We start from the raw sequence: 7411 nt of genomic DNA on the forward strand, positions 1-7411 counted from the left end.
TCCAATTATCTGTCTGCCCACCATGATTTCATCATGTCCTTTGTGCTTATATTGGTCATCTCAAGGTAGCCCTGAACTCCTGCAAGTTGAGTCTATTATCTCTGCACATCTCTGAATCTATTATCTATTATCTCTATCCCCTCTGTCATTTGTTACCTCTCTCTAACTTCTGAAAACCTTCCATTCTACTCTCTACAATTGGCATTCATTATTAGCAAAATTCCCTGTATTTTGTCTCAGCCCTGAACATTGTCTTTACCTTCTTCCTCTAAAAAAGAACTTTGAGGATATTGCTTTCCTACCTTGCTCTGAAATGGCAGAATTCCCAAATGGTGGTTGTATTTCTTACACATACCTAACACCAGATCTGGATCCCCTTTGTTCCCCTTCACTAGTTCCAGACCATTCTTCACCGCTCTCCTTTTCTAAGATCCTCCAGTTTTGAATCCTTATATCATCTGGCTGTACTCCCTAGTCTCTTGAGTCAGAACCCCTCATTTCTTGGCAATTTTAGTTCCTGGCCAACTGTCATTCTTTTTTTTTTCCCCCCTCATTATTTTTCCCTCCTCTTTATTGAGGTATAATTACAAGTAAAAATTGCATATATTCAAGGTGCATAATATCTCAAAATATTCTTGTCTTAAGTTTTGGTGATTCAATGGATAACCCTTCTGATAATCATTTGATTTCTGTTTCTGTTTGACCTCCACTACTCACTCCTTTGGTCATATGTGGATCTTGTTATCACCCAAAATGTCACCCACTCTGTGATGTCAACACTTTAAATATCTTTAGTCCTTTAGGGTTCTGATGCTGATAATTCTTCAACTTCCATTATTTCCTATTTCTCACTGTCTTTTACTTCCCTTAGACTTGTCCTTTACCTCTGTCTTGCCCATTCTTTCTTCTCCTAGCTTTAATTCCAAGGTCGAATCTTAAAGTAATTCCTCTGCAGTCTTGTCCTTGCCCTTCTCTTGCTTTGTCACATTTGATTGACAAAACCCTGGCTCTAAGTACAGTTCTTTACCAAAAGTGATCTGGAAAAACTACACTGCCATGCTGAATTTGTCTCACTTTAAATCATGACCAGTAACCTCAAGTAGGTCCTTGATGCTTCCTCTCGGTCACTACATTTCTGGAATCCACAGAATACCAGTGTCCTAGACTACTTAACTTTATACTTTTTTCTCTTAAACTTTCATCTTCACAGTCTTGGCATTACCTTGATATTTGTGTGTCTTCCTTTGCTGAAGAACAGAAAGCTCCAGAGAATGGCTGTGTCTTCATCCCACTGCCAGAATGAGAAGACACATGCAGCCAATTTGGTCCCATCTTGTCTGGCCTACCTACTTTTTACTGGCCATATCTAATCCTACACCAGCATGTTCTTAGTCACTTCCAATAAGCAGTTCCACCATTTTTAAGGGTCTATCACATTTAGTAACCCACTTCTGTCCCCAATTCTGTGGAAGTCAGTGTTCAATTGTGGACAACAGAATCCACTTTAAGCAGAGGGGATTTGCTATATACTGTTAGTTAGCTCACAGAATTAATGTTCTCCCTCCCTCCTTCCTTTTCTCCCTCCCTCCCTTTCTTCCTCCTTCCCCTTCCTTTCTTAGTATCAGGGATTGAACCCAGGGGCAAAACACTGAGCCACATCCCAAGCCCTTATGTTTTATTTAGCAACAAGTTCTTGCCAAGTTGATTAGTGCCTCACTAAGTTGCTGGGGCTGGCTTTGAACTTGCAATCCTCCTGCCTCAGCCTCCTGAACCACAGGATTACAGTCATGCACCACCATGCCCAGCTAGCTCACAGAATTTCTAAACAAGGCATAATATGAGATGCCACACAAACAGAATATAGGAAAAAACACCAACCACAGTACCAAACAGTTCCAGTGGAAACCTAGCAGCTTCCAGGGCCTGCTGTTGGACTGCCACACCCACAGAAGACAGAGGCTGGTCCACAAGTTTTGCTTTGTATTCTGGAGAAAAAAAAAAAATAGCCTCACAGTCACTTTGGTAGATTGTAGAATCTTAGGATCTTTACTTTCATCTTCTGCAAGGATGTACCTACTCAGTGGAAATTGGTTATCTGTGTGCTTCTAAGTAGCAGGGGATTCTGGGAAATAACAGTTTTTGGATTCTTCCTGGGATCGTGAGAATCATAGTATAGAGAAATCTTAAAATGGGAAATGATTCTCAAAATGTTTGGGGAAGCTATAAAAAAATGTCCATTACAAGCATTAAAAATGACTCTAAATGAGGATGTACTCATGGGTAGGGAAGGACAACATTGAGATTTAAGTTTTTGTCAAATGAATTTAGGAAATTAGAACAGTGTCAAAATTCCAAAGTGGTTACATGTGTGTGACTAGACAGCCTGATTCTAAAGTTTATGTAGAAGGGCAAAGGACAAAGAATAGCTAGAAAATTCTGAATATCATTTGTGCTCCCAGATGTTACAGATCATGTTCATAGAAAATTGAACAAATAAAAAATAAAATAAAAGCAAAGTAACAAATACTAGAATACCCAATAAAAAAACAAACAAAAAAAGCTCAAGTTGCAAAAACCCCACATATACCGTAATATATGATTTGTAGGAAATTTAAAAAATCTATTACAACTCCATTCATTTACCTGCAAATGCCATGATTTTATTCTCTTTTAATGCTGAATAGTATTCCATTGTGTATATATACCACATTATCTTTATCCATTCATCAACTGAAGGGCATCTAGGTTGGTTCCATAGTTTAGCTATTGTGAATTGTGCTGCTATAAACATTGATGTGGCTGTGTCCCTGTAGTATGCTGTTTTGAAGTTCTTTGGGTATAGACTGAGGAGTGGGATAGCTGGGCCAAATGGTGGTTCTATTCCCAGTTTTCCAAGGAATCTCAATACTGCTTTTTATATTGGCTGCACCAATTTGCAGTCCCACCAGCAATGTATGAGTGTGCCTTCCCCCCACATCCTTGCCAACACTTATTGTTGTTTGTATTCTTAATAGCTGCCACTCTGTCTGGAGTGAGATGAAATCTTAGAGTAGTTTTGATTTGCATTTCTCTAATAGATAGAGATGTTGAAAATTTTTTCATATATGTATTGGTTAAATGGAATAGTATTCAGCACTAAGAGAGAATAAAATTGTGGCATTTACAGGTAAATGGATGGAGTTGGAGAATATAATGCTAAGTGAAGTTACCCAATCCCAAAAAACCAAATGCTTTCTCTGATATAAGGATGTTTTCTCTGATATAAGTAAAGATGCTGATTCATTATCACCAACTAACTGGGCTGGCGACCTATGCTGGGTTCCCAAAAGCTGGCTGCACCAGTAAGTTACGAAAACAGCGAAGAAAACACATAAGAACACAGAAATGCCTTTTCAAAATCTGGGACAGCTCTCAACCTTAGGGGTCCATTGGAAAGAGAGAGAGAGAGCCACCTGAATTCTTTATTCTTATATAGGGGGAACACACAAAGGAAGCTTTGAAGGACTGTTCTTTCCAAATAAAGCAAAGGGTCAGGTTTCAGGGGGTGGAGTCTTGCTTGTGATGTCTTGTGGTCAGTAGATTGATTGACACACCCATCTCAGGTACTGTGTGGGGTCAAAAGGCAGAGGGGGCGAAAAAGACAGATGTGCGCAGCCCAGACAGAGCAGCAATGTCAGTCCAGTCAATTAACCGCTCAAAATGCTCACAGTTCACACACACAGCCTATGGCTGGCCCGCAACAATTCAAAATGGGGTTGGCGGGAACAAGGGAGGATTAGATGAACTTTAGATAGAGTAAAGGGAAGGGAGGGGAAAGGAGGAGGCACCAGGGTAGGAAAGCTGGTGGAATGAGACAGACATCATTATCCTGAGTACATGTATGAAGACACAAATGGTGTGACTCCACTTTGTGTACAACCAGAGATATGAAAAATTGTGCTCTATATGTGTACTATGAATTGTAACGCATTCTGCTGCCATATATAACAAATTAGAATAGAAAAGATGAGTATAATTTAAAAAAAATCTATAACAATGTACTACATAGAAATATACATTTTATGTAAAGTTACAGAGAAAGTTAAGGGATCGAGTATTAGTGGCACAGGCAAAAAAAAAAAAAAAAAAAAATACGAGGTCTTTCTGCCTCTTTCTTATCTCCTTTGTTCTTCTGCCTCTTTCTGTCATCCTCTGCCAAATCCCAGGAAGTTAGTCCCAAGAGCTGCCCGTTGTCCAGCACTCATATTTGCCACCTATTTCTTGTCTGAAAACAGGTCATTTGTTTCTAAAATACCTCATATTACTCTCATAAGTACTACAAAGTGTGGTCTCTTAATGTGACTACAAAGTAGATTAGTATTAATAATTTACTTCATGGCTGTCCAGAAAGAAGTTACAAAAATTGCTTTAATATAAAAATCATATTTTAGGGGTGTGGGGAGCTCAGTGGTATAGCACTTGCCTAGCATAGCAAGTGCAAGGCTCTGGGTTTAATCCCCAGCAATGCAAATATAAATAAATGAATTTTTAAGATTGCATCATTTTAAAAGCCAGATGACTAAACAGATTGCCTAAAGGAGACATTTTGGCAATTTTGTTAAATAAAGCCTGATTGGAAGATGGCTCATCTTCCACTAAAATGAGTCAATAATCAATGTTTTATTATTTCCACTGTCTACTTACTAGTTGCAAGGTATTTATGGTGTTATAGGAAATTTCAATTGCCCCCAAAATTTCTTTCTATTCCATTTTGCTACTTCCATAGGACACCTTACATCATTGAATCCAGGGATGTTTTCCCACTGAGGTATAGCCCCAGCCCTTTTCATGTTTTATTTTGACACAGGGTCTTGCTAGGTTGCTTAGGACCTCACTAAATTGCTGAGGCTGGCCTCAAACTTATGATCTGCCTGCCTCAGCCTCCCTAGTTGCTAGGCTAACACCTATTTTTTTAATAATAAAAATACAAACTTTGCTGGTGTCTTTTATTTCAGCACAGGGCATTGCAAGTTTTTTTTTTTTATTATTATTTCTTTTTTTCTTCCTGATATAAAAATCTCAGATTTGTATAAAAAAGATACGAGACTTCAGAGATAGTAAATAACCTTATTTGTGTTTTCAGTGGTTGGGAACAGAGCTGGAATATTTTGTTGCCCACTCTCAACTCTAATGTTACCGGTCTCAAGGATAGCAGGAGTTTTCAGTGTATCAAGTAATGAATTAAATAAGCAAGTTTTTTTTTTTTGTTGTTGTTCTTGTTGTTATTTGGCAGGCAATATTAGAGCTTTAGTTGTAATTTGTTCTCTATCTTTTTTTAAAAAAAATTTTCTTTTGCAGTTGTAGATGGACAGAATGCCTTTGTTTATTTTTTATGTGGTGCTAAGGATCAAACCCACTGCCTCACATATGCTATGCAAGCGATCTGCCACTGAGCTACAGCAGACCTGTAATTTGTTCTTAAGTGACTACCAGCAAATTGGTTAATTATGGAAGGAGTGACGTCCATTAAATTGTAAGAGTGTAAATTAGTATTAACTATAGAGGTAGCAGAAATCTGAAGCCAAATTGTGCCTGTTTCTGAGAAGGGAGGTTCTCTATATACAGCTGCTGTGTTTGGAGGCGGCGTTATTTTCTTGTACTCCTTGGTTTTCTCATGTTTCATAAACAAGGAACTTAATTGTTTTTACAAACAACTTAGAAGAGATAGTACACCATTTGCATAGATTATCCATTTTTAACCTTTTAATTATGTAAAGTGACTTTTAAATTTAAATCAAAATAGTTTTCTAATTAGAAAAGGAATACATGCTGAGAGCAAAAGACTTACCTAGAAAAATATCTATGCCTGACTTTATCGTTTAACACTTTGGTGAACACACCCATGTACACACTAATACACATACATGAATTATCCTCTTACAAATTCCCTTTTTTTCATTTAGTAGAATATCATGCACATGTCCCAGGCAGCAGGTCATCTCTGATATGTTAAATAGCTGGAGGGTGTTACATAGTATTACATTGTAGGGATTTATGTCCTTCATGTAATCAGTCTGTCTCTTATTATTGAGCACAATATTTCAATTTTGAAACTCTTAATACTTTGATGAATACCTTATGTATACATAAATGATGCATTCATGATTTTTAGAGTTTGTAAATTTTTTATAGTTTAATGTATTTTAATAGCTAACTTACAGGAAAAGCACAGAAGAGAGACAACATTAAAAACATGTACTTGCATGTAGGACAACTTAGAAAAGCATAGTGAATGGATGGAATCTACTCTATGATAAAAATGCTACAAACACATCTTAGTGGCTGTCAATAAGAAATTTACTTGTTTTAAAAAATTCAAATGCTGGCATTGTCCAGAAAAACTTAACAGTTTTATTTATAATTGTTATAAAGTTGAACTGCTGAAACTTGTTCACTGAAACATTTTGATTTGCATTAATGCTTTACATCCCTGCATTTATATTAAAAATTCACACACAAATGAAAAATGGAAAAACAGCTAATACCTGATTTCTGTCCTCTGTTTTTCCACTTGCAACCATATACTTAGGTTCCTTTTGACCCCTTTTGGGGAAATAAACTACCAATAATAGGAAGAAGAAAATTTTTATTTTATTGAGAATGAAATTTTCCCATCATAGTGAATTCTTAAGAAAGTTCTTAACGGATGTGGTGGCGTGCTAATTGAATGTCTTTTGGCATAGTTGTCACACGTTTTGCATGGATAGCACACAGGTTGGTGTCTTCAAAAAGGCCAACCAGATAGGCCTCACTTGCCTCCTGCAAAGCACCAATAGCTGCGCTCTGGAAGCGCAGATCTGTTTTGAAATCTTGAGCAATTCTCGCACCAGGTGCTGGAAGGGGAGTTTGTGAATCAAGTTCAGTGGACTTCTGATAACTTCTAATTTCACGGAGTGCCACAGTACCAGGCCTGTAGCGATGAGGTTTCTTCACCCCGCCAGCAGAGGGTGCACTCTAGCGAGCAGCTTTTGTAGCTAGTTGTTTTCTGGGCGCTTTACCACTGGTCGACTTGCCAGCGGTCTGCTTTGTACCAGCCATGGTAGAAAGACCTCCTTGCTTACTCCCCTTCTCTTTTGGCTGGAGCTCAGCAAGCTAGAGGCGGTGCGGTGGCTGTGAACACCTAGTTTGTAAATTTTTTTAAAATAAAAAAATGAAGTATATTCGATAACCTCAAAGTCCCTTTTGTTCTCTTTTCCTGTTAGCCTCTATTATTTTTCCAGAGTTAGTTTATAAGTTATATAATACTGTTTTGCACATTTAGACAAGTTAATAGATGCTATTGAACCAGGGATACTAGAGATGATTATGCCATGAACAACTATGTACAATGATTCTGAATTTGTCCCTGTGTATCATTTATCATTTCCAGATA

The 7411-nt window shown here is 37.7% G+C and overlaps 1 pseudogene; it reads right to left on the reverse strand.

Annotated features, from left to right (window-relative positions):
* Positions 1 to 6678: 6678 nt before the first annotated feature.
* On the reverse strand, positions 6679 to 7077 carry LOC143409276 (histone H3.3A-like; annotated as a pseudogene).
* Positions 7078 to 7411: the final 334 nt, after the last annotated feature.

Source organism: Callospermophilus lateralis, chromosome 1 (genome assembly GCF_048772815.1).
Source record: "Callospermophilus lateralis isolate mCalLat2 chromosome 1, mCalLat2.hap1, whole genome shotgun sequence".
NCBI classification, from domain to species: Eukaryota; Metazoa; Chordata; class Mammalia; order Rodentia; family Sciuridae; genus Callospermophilus; species Callospermophilus lateralis.